Source organism: Copadichromis virginalis, linkage group LG15 (assembly GCF_057382275.1).
Source record: "Copadichromis virginalis isolate Kocher_CV1m ecotype Utaka linkage group LG15, C_Virginalis_male_GT1.1, whole genome shotgun sequence".
In the NCBI taxonomy this organism is placed as follows: domain Eukaryota; kingdom Metazoa; phylum Chordata; class Actinopteri; order Cichliformes; family Cichlidae; genus Copadichromis; species Copadichromis virginalis.
In genome coordinates this window covers 13,157,548-13,177,333 of record NC_140632.1, presented here as the reverse complement: position 1 = coordinate 13,177,333, position 19,786 = coordinate 13,157,548, and the positions used below count along the sequence as shown (strand labels likewise).

General features: G+C 43.5%; 1 long non-coding RNA gene across 1 annotated transcript in view; it reads right to left on the bottom strand.

Annotated features, from left to right (window-relative positions):
• LOC146692068 (uncharacterized) overlaps positions 1-18,236 on the bottom strand; it is an 87,404-nt gene extending 69,168 nt beyond the window's left edge. The window contains exons 1-2 of the long non-coding RNA XR_014915389.1: positions 17,964-18,236; positions 17,802-17,851 (exon numbers count right to left, since the gene is read on the bottom strand). This is a non-coding gene — a long non-coding RNA (uncharacterized LOC146692068). The remainder of the gene's footprint in view (positions 1-17,801; positions 17,852-17,963) is intronic.
• Between the last annotated feature and the right edge of the window lie 1,550 nt (positions 18,237-19,786).

Here is a 19,786-nt window from a genome sequence, read left to right as displayed (position 1 = left end):
CCTCGAGTGGGCCAATATTTACATACATCAATAATCATGCAGGATAAAAAAAAATGATGAACACTTAATAACTTCCTCCCATTGTCAAGTACATCTCTGCTGCCCAAGATCATGGGGACCTTTGTTGGAAAATGTCAACTCATGGGTGCACCCCCACCCAACCATCCCCCAGGCAGCTGATCTGATTCATTCTGGTCATCCCTGGTCTTGGATTCATCATCTAAGACATAACCCCTGTGCTGTTAGAACGCTGAGTGTGAAACACTCGAAGACTAAACTTGGGAGCTAGATGACTACAAATCTAAGTAACCCACCGGCATCCACCTAGGGTTAGTGAGGCCAAGCCCGAACGCTGGTTCTCAGTGTCTGGGGACATTTATGACGTCTGGGTCTGTGAACAGAGGGGGCTGCCATGACTTACAGGACTAATCTGAGGGGTTATTCAACCCCTTGGAGCTTACAACCATGCATGCTTTGATGTCATATATTGTTATTGCATCTGTCCACATTCCATGGCTTGGAGACGTGATTGGATTGTGTTTGCTCTCCGCACATCTGTGTGTTTGCCAGGCAGGATTAATGGCTTGTTGACCGCGGTTCAGTTGGGTGTTTTCTATTTTCAACCCCCGCGGATTTCACATCTTATCACACTTTGTCAATCAGACAGAATGCAATCTATACTATGGCTTCCAGTACAGCCTCTATTCTGTATTCGGATCAAATGCTACCACAGATGTAAAGTTTTGTGTCTGAAGTTCACACCCGGAATACTGACAGACAAACTGAAAGTGTGAGCGACACACTGCCGCTCCTGTCACAGGTGCCATGTTAAATGTCAGCTCCGTTGTGTAATCCCTCAGCTGTCGTGACGTTGCTTGGTGTTTCCAGCGTTGTCCCTGACTTAGCTGCTGTGCTGTGCTGTGCAACTCTCAGCCTTTTGGTACAGAGCTCATTTCCATACTGTTCCCTAAGGAATTGTAATTAAATTTCATAATTACTTTGGGGATCTTAACTCTGCCGCTTTGACCAAAACACTGGGGAAGTAGGCTACTGTGTATGTGCGTGTGTGTGTGTGAATGAAGGTATATGTGGAGCATGGTATATGTTAATGTGCCAGTGAGTGATAAACTATTTTTTCAGACTAGCTTGACTTCCTGTCATCTTTCTTGTCTTGTCCTGTTTCCCTTCCTGTTCCTCATCCCTTCCTCTTTTTTTCTTTCCTAGCCCATAAAGTCTTTGACCTTGGGGAGTTCCACTACTTTACCATATCCCTTGTTTCATTGCTTCCCATTGTGTATACACTCTGTGGGTTAAAGGTCATGGCAGGAGGTCACAGTGCAATGGTGTCCAGACAGCTCACTTAAATGCATTTTATTGGGGATCCTTAAGTTTTATAGGGTTAATGTCTGAAAAATTATACCTATCATTTTTGGAATCAAATGGTTTTATTGCCATTACAGCACCAGGAAATTACCGCACACTTCCAGGACATAAAAATGATATGTGACCATGAATATTTACAGCAATTTAAGAGGTAAAAATGTGAAAACTATTAAAAATAGATATATAAAATAACTTTCCCCTAAATAGCCCTTAACATGTACTTGAGCAACACACTTAAGCCTCAAAATTCCCAATGGTACTGTACAAGGAAGGGTTCAATTGTGTGTGTAAGTGTTTTATGGATGCAAAACTTAATGGGGATGAAAATGAGCAAGTGTTCTTCACAAAACACTCCTCGGGACACAGGGATATTCTATTGTTACAGATGGAATTTGCCGTTGGATTAAGATTGTGTAAATTACTAACACGCCTGAATCCCCAGTTGTAGTGCAGCTGGCGGTGCAGAGGTGCCAGCGAGAGGAAGGGGAAGCGCTGGCACAGTTGGGGCTCCACTAGATTTCCCTGTATTCAAGTAGAAAGCAGTGGGGAAGTGATATAATCCTCAACTGGACATCAGCCAATGTCTTCCATCCTGTGTGTACAGCACCTCCAGCACCTTCCCGCACTTTGCAGTGTGCATATTGTACGCATCTGCTTGTGTATTCCTCTTGCGCCTGCCTATGTGATAAGTGCCGGGATCACAGGGTTCTGCGCTATGAAGACTCATTGAGGGAATGGTGGGCACACTGTGCGCATATGTGTGTATGTGTGTGTGTGTGTGTGTGTGTGTGTGTGTGTGTGTGTGTGTGTGTGTGTGTGTGTGTGTGTGTGGTGGGGCCCTCAGGGGATTCGGCAGCATTCCAATACATCTCCCTTTTACTATTACACACACACACACACACACACACAGAGTATTCCTTTGGGGTCAGCACACGACAGGTGCTGACTTAAGAGCCCTTCTTCTTCCTCCTCACACACCCACTTATGCCCCCTTTACATGTACTACAGCATATTCTGCCACCATCCTGCTTGTGGCCAGACCAGTCTGTTGAATATGTGTTTCTGAAGCTACACCTATATGAAATAGGACACGCACATACACACAGATATACCTACATATCAATGGACAGCTGTTGTCATAACAGTAGACCAATGTCCTCTGCACTGCAGATACATTTTTTTCCTGGGACATATAGACAAAAAACTATATTTTAGGCTCTGTAGGTACTTCATCACTGTCTCCCTTCTTTACCTTCTCTGCCTTACTTTCTTCTCCCCTTATATCCTTCCTATTGTGTTCTCACCTCATTTTTCTTCCTATCAGCCACTTGTCTGTTTTTTTTCTATATTACATTTGTATTTTTTTCTTTCCCACTCCATTTCCTTTTCTTAAATCCTTTTCTTAAACCCCTCAACGTCCCAGAGCATCCTATTGTGTCTCTCTCCATCTTTACCACTTACTTCATCATTCTATACATTACCTCTTCCTCCTCCTTCTCTGCATTAAACGTTCCCTTTCTCTCTCTTTTTTTCTTTGTCCTTTTTTTCTCTCTCCCTGCAGTGTCTCTCCTTCCCCTCCCTCACTCGGTCTCCTTTCTCTCTTTCGCTCTCTTCCTCCCTTGTGTCTATTGGTGTTAGCCAGTGCCAGACTGTTGTAGAAAGAGAGTACTGCAGACTCCGGGCGGTTGGTATTTGTGCCAGCCGTTAGGCGCACACACACACATACGCAGAGTCAATGAGGACAATGTGTCTGTGCTGAGAAGGGAAGAAAAAATGCATGCTTTCGCTGCCACCCTGAGGCGACAGAGAGTATAGCTGCAGCTGGGGTCATTGAGGGGAGACAGAGAGGATGATGAAATACTGGAAGCTTTTCAGTAACGACTGAGCCGAGCCGGGCTGGGTGGGCGGGATGAGCCGCTGTGAGCTCACTGCTGCTACTACGAGCTCACGGCTGCTATTATGCAAGAGAATGAAGCGAAGGGAGGGAGAGAGAATCGATGCAAACAACAGGAGGTTCAGCGAGGATAGTCGACTCAGTGGGATGATGTACAGAATATCATCAGCGCTGGCGCCTTAAAGCCAGCCAATGCACGTAGGGATGATTTTTCACAGCTCTATTGTTTCCAATAGTGGTGATTACTTTCTTTAGATGGCATTCCAGTGAAGACTACTGCCCTGAACAGTAATCATCACAAAGACAAATAGTGATGTCCTTAGGCACAGCAGGGACATTTAGGAGATAAATGGCTTTAATTAATCTTGTTGCAGACAGCTTCGAGATATGTTAATCGATGAAATATGGTGAGAGCATCCTTAGTTACATAGATATGCAAATAGTCAACTGCAGGGCAAATTCATTTAAATTTGTATTGTTTCTCAACACACCGAGTGTTAGCTCAAAGGAGGACAATGCATTGCGTGCAAAGGGAAACACTTGTGGAAACACAAGGTGACCTTAACAGAGTGGCTCAGGCATTTTTTAAGGGTACAGCGTTTCTTCATTGCAGGTTTCCACTCAATATCCATTTTTAAGGAGTGATGGAGATGATGAGAGTGACAGTCAAGGGCGAGCCAGTACTGTTAGGGTGGCGTTACACAACTCATAAGAAAACATTGATGAAGGCTGAATGTTATGCCAAAGGGTTCACAGGAGACAGCAATGCTGTGCTTCCTGACAGTTAGTTCTTTTTATAATGCAAGCAGGAACTAAGGTCAGAAATGTTCTTCAGATTTCAAAAAGTGGATATTCAGTTTTATTCTTGATCTGGTGTCTTTGTCCTGATTAGGAGCTAACACGCTCCTGTCTCCTTTGTTTGTGCTTACTCTTCATTTCTGTCTTATTCCACTTACTTCTTATACTTCCACCCCCACTCCTGCTCTACTAATACAGTCAGTGCTGAGGTGACCTTCAGGAAACAGAAAGTGGCATACATGCATACATTGATTCCTATGCCTATGTCTTTTCCTTTCTGTATGTACAGAGGTACGGCTGAGAACGTCTACCTTTCTATGGTGATGTTATGAAAATCCCATAAAACTGTTTTCCTCCTTTTTTGCAAGATGCCTTAATCAAAGTTGGACTGTCAGTTCATTTTCAGCTGTCAAATCATGTTACTTCTCACATAGGTGGTCATGTTGGCATGTGTTTGTTTATGTCAGCACCTTCCCAGACCCCTGTCCATCCAATGAGCACACAGGCCATCAAATGCATGGGAAAATTGCAATGAATATGAACCTCATAGCACGATCAATTAGAAACAATCGAGGACTGCCGGGACAAAGGGGGGGAAGACAAAAAAGGAAAAACATTTTTCTTTTCACTGCCATCTAAGTACACTGTTTAGACGTGTAAAGTTTAGTGAAATTGAGGCCGACAGCCTTCTTTGAGCCCAGTGGGGTACTTATAATTGTTGGGGGAGTAAGGGAGGGAGGGAGCTGAGGCATTGTCCTTGTTGTACTAGAAGCCTGCGCTACTGTCACTACAGATTGTTACTAGTAATTTGCTTTATGCTGAGTGGAAGGGGGATCAGGGATGAAGTGAGGCGTGTGTTAAATCCTCTACAGGGATCACAAAATCTTATCAGTCTCCAATCACAACTCCATCCGTGGGGGGTTACGTAATGCCCGTAAACTGCCACAGTGACCACCCAGGGCCGGTGCGCACTACTGCCACGTTGATGAGATTGCAAGCAACTGGCATCATACATCTGCCAAAAGCAACGCAGGATCAATACACTGTGGAGGAGCAGACGGGGTCAGGCTTATTCCTGGTCACATCTCTTGCAATGCTCAAATTACTTATGCGTCTTTTCTGCAGCAGCAAGACCGCAGGGATTGATTACGAGTGGCTGTGATCAATAGCAGACAAACAACCATCTCAGCATGGTATGAGCAAAGCAGAACCTAAATCCAGTTCGTTTAGGATGAGCACATGTAAATACAAAATGAGTTCACATGCTAGATCAGTGGCTGACAGTTTGTCCACACGTGTCCACTTAACTGACATCGTCCAACTTCATTCAGTTGGACGGAGGTAATGACAGTAGTAAAAGAGGAAAGAAGAGACCAAGAGATGGCGAAAGCAAGCAAAATAAAAGTTAGACACAGCTAATGCAGGCGGACAGTAGCTTTGTACTAGTCATTGTGGAGTCCACTGTGTGATAGCTTCCCTCAGGCCTCTGTGCCCTTTGTTGGCTGTAATTTGCTGTTGTCACATTCAGTTCATATCAAGACCTTTCTACAGGCCACATCATATGAAAAGATTAGTGCAGTTGCCCTATGCTTTCCCCTGGCTCCTGGTCAGAGGCCCAGCATAAGGGCTCAGGGTGAAGCAGCCGGGATGACAGTTTGGGGAGGGCAGCTTGGTGGCCTCCTGGAGCCTCAAAGGTTCTCAAGCCAGAGCTTCGTGGTACAGACAGCTGTGAGAGGCCTGGGGACACGATTGGAAGGGCTACTGAAGAGGAAGCGCATTTTTTGTTGAAGGGTGTATTGTCACCACCCATCATTTCTCATTGCCCCGTTGAGACTTGAGGAGCTCGACTCACATTTTTCTTTTCAGATGCTCTCCTGCCTTCTCCGATATCACAGTAAAACTTGACAGATGCATGAAAATTGATGATGCAGTCCTGAAATTTCCAGAAGCACATGGTAAATGGAGTGGTGTATATTTACGCAGAGCACTTTTTCAGTCTTGTGGACCACTCAAAGCACTCTTGACACCCATTCACACACACATCCAAGCATACAGCAATGTTTTACACAAACGACACTTGAGCATGCAGACTGGAGTAGCGAAACCATTGACCTTCTGCTTAGTGGACAATCCCCTCTACCTCCACAACCACCCCCCACTCCACATGGCCAGACTAATAGCAGCCAGACTAATGCTTGCATCAACTGCATCTATTAAGTTCATATTTGAGGAATCAGCGCCTCTTAGGATTTTCTTCCATCTCTAAACACATCAGACCCATAGCTAATATTGCAGGGCAAACATATTTAGACTCAGCTGTCTGTTCTCCTACATCCTATCGGCTTTGATCTTCCATTTTCTCCTCTCCTGTGATAGATATTTACATTACATTACCAGTGAAACACACACGCATGAGGGCCCATATGCGCATATACACGTTCCCCATCAGAGAGTGCTACTGACACCTCCCAGAGGGGTCGTGGTGGTGGAAGACATCCTGCACATCAGACCGCAGGGTCATCGTTATTAGTGTACTTTAAGACAAAGAGCAGGCTCCAACACTTACGCTCAACTAACTGCCGTGAGACATGGGAAGTGTGTGGCAAAGTGTAAAGGGAATTAGGAGGCTGAAGAAGAGGGGAGGAGGGGGAGGCAGAAAAAGAGGGAGACAGTGAGAAATAAATGGAGTGTCACAGTTCAAACAAAAGAAACAAAAGACAAAGGCAGGAATGGGGCAATAAAGAAAGGTGGGATTGTAAGACAAAGGCACAAAGAGAGTTGGGGTTGATAGAGAAAGACAGACAAAGGGAGATGATGCACTACCTATGCAGAGTACAGCAGGAAAATCTGTCTGGACTCCCCTCCCCAAGCAGAGCACGCTGGGCTATTACAGTAATGAGTGCAAGCACCAGAGTGATGTCATGTATCTATAGCATTAATGATGTATAGACAAAGAGACTGAAGAACAAAAATCAAGCAAAACCATGGGAGGCAGTGAGGGATGTGGAGAAAGACACTGACTGTGGGGTGTAGCAGGAAACAGCGTAAGCGCAGTACATAGGACTGGAAAGCAGAAAGGGTTAGAGACAAAGAAAACAGCAATAGGAAATTAATTTACATAGGCTCCTCCCTCATTTGCCTCCCCTGCTTTGTTACACCTGGAGGTGGAAAAATCAGCTTGAACATAGCATATTAGATAACAACAAATCCTCCCCACCTCCCTCCTCCCCCTCATCACACACATTGAATCCCCCTCCACAGCCCAGTTCACAAAAACAATAAAACACTTATTGCACACATATGCAAGTCGGTGGCTTTTTCACAAGCCAAGATCGGAATAATGAAAGCAGTGACAAAAGAACATCATTAATTATCTGGTTCTTCAATCCTAATTGGCTGGAGATTATTATCACTGTCTAATGGGATGCACAATGCTTTTAAACTAGAGCACATGATTTGAATGAAACGTACTCACGGAATCTCTCAGTGAATTTACGAGACAGTTGAGCTCATAGTAAACTCACGTATTGGGCATGAATGAGGCTCTCTTGTGCACAATTCCACAGTTCAAAAACCCAAACAGCTGTGAACTGCCCAGACAACCAGTCTTTTTTTATTGGCCACTGGGCTATTCAGAATTGCTGGGGATTTCTAAGGGCACCTTGATGGTACGCTGCAAAAAATCCCTATTGTTAAGCAAAATATTTATAAAGTAACTTGGAGCAAGACTGACACTTCAATTCATCTTCTTTGTTATATGTGATGATGCTCACTTTTGGTTTTGAGTGTGACAACAATGCAATGCAACAAACACGTTGAATATCCTGGTACTGGAAATAACTTTGTATGAAAAATTAACCTGACAAGATTTGTCCTTGATAAGAAAAATAAGTCTCTTTCTATGATGAACAACATGAGCTGTGCTTTTTGTTCCTTTAAGAAGGATTCTAGGTAACTGTTAACTTTAAGTGTTTAAGCACTGTAATAGAACAACCAATGATTTAATCTTACATAAGAATAGGATACCTAAGTGTACAAATTAACAGAAATAATTAAAGATTTCTTCTTGTCCACAATTACAAATGCTCATCAATGTCTATTGGCTACTGAAATATAAGCTGCTTGTCTGAGGTATATCAATGATGTTTCCAGAGCACAAAGGCAGACTTTATTCTGGGCAGGCATGGCAGGGGGCGACCTCAGAAGCTATGAAACAGGGGGCCTCTTGAGTGCGACCACCCCAAAGACAGACCACTGCCGGTGCTGACACTGAGATCTGCACAGGAATTTACCGTGACAGCGGAAACAGCCTCTCCTCAGGTGAACGTTCATAAAAAGAGGGCACACACACACACACACAGAAATACACATGCAGACCTTGGCAGTGAACCCTGCTTTAGCTCACCTCCCTCTAACCTTGATGGTGAGAGTCAAGGAAAATGTAAACCTTTCCTCACCTTCTGATCTTCAAAATGTTCTCGGCCTCTCTTACAGGACTGCCTTGTCAGCAAGGTGTCAGATTAACAGTCATATTATCTTTTCTCTTAAAGGGGAAAACAATTAAATCTGAAGTCAGACTTCCCATAACATCTAAACCAGAAACTTCTGCCTTGTATGTTTATGTATGTGACCACATAGTTGCCTCCTAGAGGTCTTGCCGTCCTGGGAGCAAGTAGTTGGTGGAGAAGAAATACTTCCTGTATTTCTAAGTATTTTGAAAGTAGTGGCACCGAGGGGCTTGATATAGACCAAGACAGAAATGTTTACATCATGGTGTCATCACTTTTGAAGATTCGAAAAACAGCCATGTTAAGAAACAAAAAAACTAAGCCAAGAAAGCCCTTAAACTGTCCTTGTGATGTTTTCAAAGTAAGACGGCGGTAGCAGCAGGGCCCCTTCAGAAGGCATCTAAACAACGGCAACCTGGTTATGTATTAGTAACAAAGTAGATTTACTGTTCCTAAGGGCAGGACCAGTCATTGGTTCCGATCCAGATCAATCAGAAAGGCATGCCTGTGAAGAAAGTCTGAACTCTTGTGACCTGGCAGTGCTGGATAAAACAACATGCATCCTGGCTCTGCTTTCAGGTATTTCCGGAGTGCACCTTGGGCCCATTTCACAGTGAACCCACGTATCAGCTTTCAGAGTGAAATAATGTGAATCTGTGTGCTTAAGATCACATGTACCTATGCTGGCATGCACACGGCAGCTCCTGTACGCTCCGCACATACACAAGTATGCCGCTAACATGTGTTTCTGATGAGACAATCTAGATCTGAATTTCAAATAAAGATAATGGGAAGCAGAGCAAGAGTGAATGAAAGGGAGAGGGGGTGGGGTATGGAATCTATAGGTGGGGAGGGAGGGGGGCATTCCTGAGGCCTGATGTAGGAGGTAAATTAAAAATATCCCCAGCTTCTTGGAGGGGGTCCAGGGCAGCTGACACACACTGCTCAGTCAGGGATCTCGCTGCTGATCCAGTAAGCACTCACTCACGGCCAATTATGCTTCCTGTGAAGTGTGCTCAACCCCCCCTGCACATCCCTGCCACCCTGCCTCCCTACCTTTACCCCTCTAGCAACACCAGCCAGAGAGAGAAGGCTGTCAAAGAGCTGGGATCAAACCTCCAATCAAACGCTGGCTGTCACACACCCAGGTGATGATTAATGGCTTATATTCTCTGACCCAGAGAAGAAAGGAGAACAGAGAGCAAGCTACAGATGGGAGTTTTCAACTCATTACAAAGCACAGTAACATGTGTTGAGAAGACCAGGCGTCTTCCGTGTGCCTGTGCAGCTCACCAACTGGCACTGGCACGCAATTATAGTGTCGAGAGATGAAAGTTCACTCCATTTAGTAAGCAAGGCTGTCAAGGTTTTCTTCGCTTCCGGGCAAATTAACAAATTAGATACAAGGGGTTCACAGTTCACCTGTGTTTCAAATTGTCAAAGAAACCAGAGGTTCTCACTTCTTTTCTCACTCACACTCACACACACAGTGAGGGTCTTGCCACTGGCGTCCAACCGTGTTCTACGGTGGAAACCAAACACTGGTCTGTTTTGACTGAATGTGATCCTTGTTTCCGGCCTGAATGCTGCCAGAGGCAGATTGATGGCTCTCACCCAGAGGAGGACGTTTACAGGAAAATCCTCCTGGCTGAAATTTGCCTTCTTTTTTATATTAGAATTGAAACACAGGGTCGCAGTCATGGCTGTGCAAAGGCAAAGTGTTCCCCAAGTGATAATGAAGGGAATTTAGCTGTGCATATCATCATACACACAAGTTTGTACTTCTGGGAGTTGCATCTCTAGACTCAGGCCTTTACATGCCTGACACTAAACTTTAAACTAACCTCAGCCTACCCCTGCTACTAATCCTTATCTTAAACAAAATTCTTCAATCTTGTTTTCATAATTCTGACCATCTCATCTCTGCTATGACAGCACGAGAAAAGAAACTGACAGAGCCCATCCAACCCATCCAAATTGGAAAAAAACAGCCCTATAGTTAAAACTACCTTATAGGTCAAGACTGAACTACTGAACCTTAGTAGATGTTTACAACAGAAACTCTATGTATACTTTTCACCCTGTGTGATATTGAGATAATGCAAAATAAATCAAAACTTGTGTTTTTTAAAAGTCATTAAAGATGTATGCTGTAGAGCCATTCCACCTTGGAAAAAGAACAGTTCAAAGAAATCATTAAAACACCCAAATTACCATTCATGCCCATGATGAGTGCAAAAACCTCTGACCACAAGTATATATGGGTTAACGTGTTTATTAACCCATCACACTCATTGGCAAAGCCATTTCATTTCCTCATATGTCACTGAATAGTGAAAACCTCTGGGCTGTTGACTTATTGACAAGCGGACACCACAATGGATGATTCCACAAATTTGATTTAGCAGCTTTTCACGCCTGATGCCCTTCCTGATGTAACCCTCCAAAGGACTTGTCTCCTCCCGCTCTCCAGACATTAATCATTTGGATGTTAGGCAAATGTGTTAACCACTACACTATGGAGCCACAGTGTTAACACATATACAGTACTGTGCAAAAGTCTTGAATCTTTATGTTTTAGTAGGAAAATGGAAAATACAGACATGCAAACATAAATGGAAATATATTTTAAAAAAATACAAAAACAGTTTGTAAAATTCAACCTTGGTGTGGTATGACCACCTTCATTTATCAACACAACCCTAACTCTCTTAGGTAAAGTTTAAACAGTCTTCTGGAACAGTGCTGCAGGCATGTTGAAGGACATTGAAAGCTCTTTTTTAGATGTTGGCTGTCTTTTGTTTTTTCTTTCTCGAGATTATCCGATGCTGCTTCAGTAATGTCTGGGAGTGATATGCAAACCATGAAAGATCCTCCTCTGTGCTTTACAGATGGCTGTAGACACTCACTGTTGAATCAAATCATCTGCTTGTCTAACTTACCCAGATTTTTTTAAGGACACACTGCACAGTACATAGAGATATGCCAGATTTACCGATATTAGCTCTTGGGTAATTGCCTTGTTGTTTAAAAATACTATTTTTTAAGCCTTTTTGTCACTGGCAACAAAGTTCCTAAAAATAGAATTTAAAATTGTTAGATTAGCATGGGCTCTTTGCTAAATTGTCTGTTATTTGTAGACTGCTAACTCAAGGGATGAACACTGATTCACTCCTTGAGTTAGGCGACTTTTATATGCCTGAATGATTCATGGGTCTGTGTTACGTGGCTTAAAAAAAACCCTACATAAACAACCAAAAATTCCTTTTAGAGATGGTCAGGTAAAAGGGCCGGACTAAAACTGAGCAAAAGGCAGCCAATATCTAAAGACAAACTTCTAAAAACTTCAGAGAAGCTTTTGTAGCACTGCTGCTCAAGACCATTTTGAAAAATGATTACAACAGTTTGGCTTCTTGGAACCAAACTGAAAGGAGTTAGCAGTGGATTAAACATTTTGCACAGTAATGTAGGCCAAGTTTCCCTAATATCATGTCTTACCGGCAGAGCAACTTTAAAATAAGGAGCACACTCTCAGGATCTGAACATGTAGCTGGTCCTAACTATACAGGAAGTATAAGAAACCTCATTGTCAAGTATACAGAGACATGCAAACACAACACAAAGTCTCATATATACGCATTGAAGGATGTATTTGTACACACAATCCTACTCCCTGTCTTTATAGCTTAAATGTGTTTACACATGTGAAAACTAACAAAGATGTACAGTACATGCCTGCGTATACAATGAAACAAACAGCAACAAACATTATTTACAGTGGGTGTTACAGTTTGCCTCCTCATCCCGCATCTCCTAAACGTCTTGTGTTATCCCCACCCCCACCACACACTAATTAAACTGAACTGAAATGAAAAGCTGATCTGCCATTCCTCCAAAGCAGCAGGAAGATAGAGCAGTGATTTCCGCTGTGAATTGATAAGTCAGAAAGACGAACACTTATTAAAGTTTCAGCGGAAGAAAAAATAAGATAAGGAAAGACAAGAAGGGAAGATAGAGGGAAGAGGCTACACAGGATAATGACTGGTGCTATCAGACATGTTGCATCAGGCAAACTGTTGTGTATTAATTGCTGTGGGCTTCACATTTCTTCATTTCTGTCCATCAGATTTCTTCATGTTGCATATCGGTTACTGTGAGATAAGAAGAGATAAACTGTAGATACAAACACTAAAACAGAGGGGAGAGGAGGAGGGGGTGGCGTGAAAGCAACAAAGAGCATAAGAAACTGAGAGGGGAGATGTGGAGGAAGAGAGATAGACGGGCTGTGGTGACAGTGATAGAGAATGAGCAGACTCCTGGGACAGCAGAAGCGAGTCCATCGATTTAGGACAGTAAGCTGGCTCACATTTCCCCTCCTCAGCAGTAATAGCAGCGCTTTGCCATGGAACTGAGCCTCATATCCCGTCTGGACAGGGTCACCTCCACTTTATAAGTGTGTGTGTGTGTGTGTGTGTGTGTGTGTGTGTGTGTGTGTGTGTGTGTGTGTGTGTGTGTGTGTGTGTGTTGAATGAGGGGATGTTGGGGGCTGGAGGGTCATGTGCATGTGTACAAAGACAGGAAAACATAAAATGTGGTATTGAATTTTTTAAGTTTGTTTGTTGTTTGTTTTTTTTACACAGACTAAACAACAGCCACATACAAATAACTTACTTCCATGGTATATCACATAGATATAAGACAGCCCGAAATGAGCTTCTTTTTGTTGCCCTGGTTTACAACCACATGGCATCTAAGCATTCTGTAAAGTCTGGCGCATCCCATAAGTCATATGTTGGCCTCATCAGAGGGAACTGATAGCCTGTATGAATCACATCTATCCAGAAGGGTGGACTACAGGGAGACTGGACTGGGTTCTCAAAGCCGTCCAGTGTCATCCAAGAGGGCCAAACCATGTGACAGACGACCGAGCATGTGGCATCTCCCTGACCCCTGACCCGGAAACCTTTCCCCTATCTGCCCCTGCTGTGGCTAACGGATGGCCCGGGACCTCAGTGACCACTGACCACTGGGACTCTTTTGTGTTAGTGATCAATCACATCAGAAGAGGTCACACAGGGGTCAGATCCCAACCAGGTGAACTTTGACTCTCCAGTGTGGGATCTAGCTTGTGGTATTTGGGTAGGGTGTCTATAGGACAGATAACACTGAGATCTGCAGATAGATGACAGATACGACAGATACAACATTAGCAATGTGTGTGTTTATGAAAACTGACCACAAAGCCTGCACACACTTGACAATCCGATGCAAGGACACCAACTCCAAGCAGAGAAAAAAGCAAAAATAAAACAACAACAGGTCTTCTGTATCAATTGAGAATTCCATAGAGAGAAAATCTACAAATTCTCTGGCTATTCACATTTTTCCAAGTGGTCAGCTAAGGACTGTTTTCTGGACTTGAGTCAAAACCTTTTCAGTACCACTTAGGTTTATACCCCACCTGATAAAGATGACCACCCAGGAAGCCAGCGACATTTACAGTGAGCCGTTTCAGCCCATTAGCCAGCATCAGATCCCCAAGCTTCAGCACCTCGTGAGCAACATGACCAGCGGGTCTAGGATTTAACTAAACCACAAGAGCACCGCCATCACCACCTCCTCAATCATAAAGCCTGGTACTCTAACAGGAAGAAGAAATATGGTTTCTCATAGATTCCTTCCTGCTTGTAAGGGACCAAGCAGTCGAAGGATGCCCAGGCATAGGTATAATTTTTAAAATGTGGGTTTTTTTATACCCCATAAACACAAAGACAATATCAAGAAATATAATCCTAAATAGGCTATTTTAAGAAATATGTCAGTCTAAAAAAAAAAAAAAAGAGGTCAACTGATTAGAACTCTACACGAAAACAATGCCTAACAAAACCTAAACAAAGTGACCTAACTCAATGAAAGACAGCTCAGTCTATATACTAGCCACAGGTGCAATAAATAATCTTATATACAGAAACCACATTCTCACCCATGTGGACAAAGACGATGGTTCAGTCCATTTTGCTGGCCCTTTGGCTTAAAACAGCTGAAAACCAATTGCGCATGCCATCATTTATTATACAATGTAGTGTCATGATGTGTAGTAAAACAACAAACCAAAATTTATTAAATCAAACTAACTGCGCAACAATGTGGGAGCATAAAGTCTTGTGGTTGTGGACGTGACATCACACTGCTGTTTTACTGCTATTATCTCACATAAATTCTCACCCAAAATCATGATGAAATGACAAAGGGAAACTGTGGATAACAGTTTATATCCTATACATGAATCTGTGTGTCGGTTGGGGGACGTCAGTGTGTGTGTGTGTGTGTGTGTGTGTGTGTGTGTGTGTGTGTGTGTGTGTGTGTGAGTATGAGAGAAAGAGAGACCCAGATGTTCTTACAGGAAGAGACAAATTTAGAGTTCATCCCTCGTATATTTGGACATCACTCACTGACTGATTTATAGAAACAAAAAAAGAAGTTCAAAGACATTTTAACCCAAAATATCTTCAATTTCACGACTCTGAAATGTCAGGGACAGCCCTGTAGACAGTTTCATAGATTTAACTTTCTACGTTCACAGACTGAACTTCTGAACTCGAAGTTAAAGTTAAAAACCACAGAGGACTCGTCATTCATGTACACTAAACTCACAGCACTCTTGCCCCTGGTTGGCTTCGCCGCTCGAGGGACGCATCTTAAGCACTGCTAAACTAACATCACACTGGTCTCGGGTCAGGAATTAAACACAAGAGAAAAGAGGGGCTATAGAATGATTTTGGCCTGTGGCAGGCGCTTCTCACAGGAAGTTTATTTTTGTCGAGAGCCACACGGCTCACATACAGAGAAAACATCCAGAGAGAGCTGCCCGCGCACACTTTCAAACATAAACACAGACATGAATGATTAACAGGGAAATTCCTCTTTCATTCATACTATATCATACAAGCATATTAGAAATGTTACTAATGGGGCTTTTCTCTTTTGAAATCTTTCTCTGAAGTGCAAGGTGTTTTTAAAAAAACCCTGTTGTGGCATTTTTTTTTCTTTTCAAAATACTGAGCCTCTCTCACTTTGACCATCTGGCTGGTCAAACAGATAGTAGTCTCAAAGGTCACAACAGCTAGGGTCCTTCATGACCCTGTCAATACCAGTGCCGCACTTATCTGTAATGGAAGCCACTCTGTGAGACTGGTAAGTGTGGTGGGGGGTTGTGCGCTGGGTACTGCGAGCAAGTGTGTGTATGCATTTGTCTTCATATGTGTGAGCAGTGACTGTGCTCAAATTATTCAAGTGTGAGGACTGTGTCCTTGAAATGCTCACCGGTCAAGGGTGCATCTGTCAACTGTCTGCTGGTGTCTGAGTGCGCAACAAAAGGCAAAGTAAGTGTGTCACCTGTTTCTGGGAACTAGTACATCACGGGGTTAGTATGGGCTGGAAACAGCACTCTGATGGGCGGCTGAACACTAAATAATAATAAAAATAATAATAATACTAAGCTTGTTTTTTTGTTTTATGTATTGTACTGTGCAAAAGTCTCGAGTCACTCCTCAAGTCTTTATGTTTTTGATATGAAAATGGGAAAAGGTGCAGCAATTTATTGAAGCATGTAAACATGCATGGGAGTGCAGCATACCCATGTATAACCAGTAAAACCATGTTTGTATAATTCTAATGAGCTTGAAAGCCAGTATTTGGTATGATTGCCTTTAGTCTTGGACGTAGCCTAAACTCTCTTAGAGCAAGCTTATTTGTAGTTTCCTTTAAGTAGTCTTTAGGAAAAGTTCTCCAGGGTTCTTGAAGGAAAATAATGCATATTTGAATTCATCACTCCATAAGATCTGGTGCTTCTGATTTTCAGTCCATTTCTTGTGTAATTTATCATACATCAGCCTTTTATCCCTGTTTCCCTTCCTTAAGAACAGTCACTCTTCTACTGAAGAAATCTTGGACAAAGCTTCAGCAAACAGCAGATGGGTCCACTCAGGGTTTAGAGGCATCCCAAGTCTTTGCTGGATTTTTGTTATTAAGGACATAAGTGTCAGATACTATTCATCTGCAATAGATAGTTGACAAGCCTGCCACTACTTCTTCTGTCCTCCGCCTGTTCAGCTCAATGTTTTTTCAAGTACAGACTGCACACTTCCAAGTTTTCATAAACTGGTGCAAAAATTGAATTTTATGCTTTTATGCATTATCATTGCCATTTTTCATCGATTCATCTGTTGAAATATGAACAAATTATGTGTTTTTGTGACCGCTACACTGCTGTAGTAGATCTTAAAGTACCCGCACCCACCAAATGATGCTTTAACCCATTTCTGTCTACCCTGTGTCTTTCACACAATAAAGGACATAATGTATACGAGAGTAGCAGCCTATAAAAAGCCTTGTTGGAATGAAAGCGTCCTAGCTGTAGCTAGCACTGGGAGCATGGATGTTCCTGCGCTTGAGCCAGATAATAATGAAATGCTGGTGTCAGACAAGAGACAGGGAAAAGAATCAGGCCTGTGGAACAGAGGGCTAATAATAGCAGCTGAAACTGTGCTATTCCCACCACTGACTGAGGGACCATCATCACACTTCTACGCACACACACAGAGGCTCAGACAGACACACACACACTGGCTTGGCACAGAGTTTAAACAGTAACCTGATCAAGCCACCGCAGAAACCAAAGCAATCAGGAATCAAAGCAAATCCAGTATGCGTGCAGAACGTGCATGTGCGTGCATGTGCCGTACAAATGTGAACACGTGAGGAAGTGTGTGTACAGCGAGTAGGGCGAGCGAGCCAAAGATAAATGGAAGCAGAGTTTGGTGGAAACCACTTTCCCCTCCATAAAGTGAAGGAGAGCATGTCTCTGATGTGCCCTACCAGAGAGGAAAGAAGGCCTTTCATTCAGCATGAGGAGATCTGTCTCTTCTCCTCTAGCCCTTCATTTCCCCCCTCATCTTCACTCCTAGAGAGCATCTGAAGCCCATTCTCTCCCTCCGCTCCCCTCTCCATCAGCCGCAAATATAACAAAAGTCTCTCCCTGACAAGACGAAAGGCTTTCTGCTCCTAATTGTACCCAGCCGTCACAGAGACGAAGGAGGTGAGGAGATCGGGAGAGAAGAGGAGGGACGAAAGAGGAGAGGAGAAAGGACTAGGACAGGGAAGTGGACTTAAAGCAGGAGAGAAGAAAGGAAGAAATGAAAGATGTGTTTGTTCAGTACCTCATGCTGACACGTCTCTCTTATCTCTTGCCCAGCCAAACCATATGCCCCTAGGCCACAGAGGGAGGGAGGAGAGAAAGATGAGGTGTAAGTGTGTGAGAAGGATATAATAAGTCTTTGCAGGATGCAGAAAATTGTGAAAGAGGCATATGCCATGCGTACTGTAGGTATGAGTTATTCAAGGTCAGCCAGGGAGACAGACACAGAAATCTGAAGATGAATAGAAGGCGTGAAGAGCGGACGGAGAAGAGATACATGGTGAGGCCCTGTCTCGAACCAAAGGGGCTTCTGCCTTGACCCACAGCCCTTTCGCTTCCCCGCAGCTTCTCGGTTGCCTGTTGACCACACACGCCGCCTGGCACAGCGCGGACGCCAACGCCACACGACACAGAGCCGCCATCAAAGTCTCAGACACTCCAGCAGCAGGAGCCATCAGGCCTGGCTGAATGGAGGAAGAAGAAGCAGAAAAAAACATAAGCGTTTTGGTAATGCACAGGCTTTCAGTCTGTGGAAATACAAAAGCGGACTCAAATAGTGAATGTCAAGCATGATTTCGACTGCTACTGTATTTTGGAACAGTTCTGTTTGGTTAATTTTGGGTTACGGACAGAAATCAAAGCTTGTCAAGACCTTAACATATAGCGAAAGGTTTGATTTGTTAAGTCGAATGGTGATTTTAATGTTCACAGTAGCAGCCTGACTGGGTGACCGGGGCATTGGCTATATGTGTGTGTGTGTGTGTGTGTGGGTGGGTGGGTGTTTGTGACTGGCCTCACATGTTCAACTCCAACTGAACCATGTGTCTGATTCTCCCTGTTTATTGGCTGAAAACTGATACCTTTAAGGGCTTCATTCATGCCACATTACGTGAGGTAAATTCAATATCTCAGACATCATGATTGGCCCATTCACCTCCTTGCCCTGGGTGATTTTTACATGTTGGATGTCTGCGCCTCCCAGCGTTTTCCTTCACAGAAACTGCTGTGTTTCCCAGCGCTCTGCTGCTCAGCCTAATTTCTCTTCAACACCTTCAGTCTGGGACACTATACGTGCCCAGAGGGCCGGTGAAGTCGGTTTTATTTTATTCAGTGTGAGTTTTACGTGCTTTTAATAGGGTCAGAAATTTATGCGGGTGGGGATTTTATCTGCTAGATTCCGACGTGTGAGCTCACATTACTGGAGCAGCATTAGATGTAAACTCCTGGAAAGTAGGAATAGATTCAAGTGTGGGTGTTTGTGTGCGTGTGTGTCAGTGAGCGTGCAGCTATCTGCAGCTCATGCTGTGGATTTACAGTGCGCCTGCAAAGTATGCCACCAAGTCTTCTCACACGCATGCACGCACAAAAACAAGCACACGCTCTTGGGCGCGGAAGGTGCGCTCTTTATCACTGTGACATTTCCATTTAACACGCAGCCCAGCAGCTCGTACATTCACATCCATGTTTCCTGTGACCCATGCCGAGGCACAATAACAACCACTTAACATTTAGCAATAGCAGATCAGCCCCAAATTCTTCCACTTTCCATCGCTTCCATGGGAAAGCTCATTATTTATCTCTGATTTAGAGTGACAAGAATTATGAAGGGGCCACGGTCTGCTACCGAGAAACAAAGGAAGCACGGGCTTACTGCTGGTTTATGGTGCACATTTAGAAGGCATTTTAGCTGCACTGAACTTAACTGTTAAGCTGCAGTGGATGCAAGTTATGAGGAGAGACAGAAGGAATATGACAGCAGTTTCCAACCTGAGGGGTGGAAAGCATTCCCGACCTGAGTCCATGGGTCATAGAAGAGATTTAAAGAGCAATTACGCCAAAAAAGTTTATTTATTTATGTATGCTTTAGTCTAAAATTTATGTTGGAAAATGCTTTCACCTCCTGATATTGCTTTAAATCATTCAGGATGACAGAAAATAACTACTGTAGTTGAAGACTGCATGTAGAGGTCATTGGTTTTCATTACTTCACAATAAAATACAAATTAC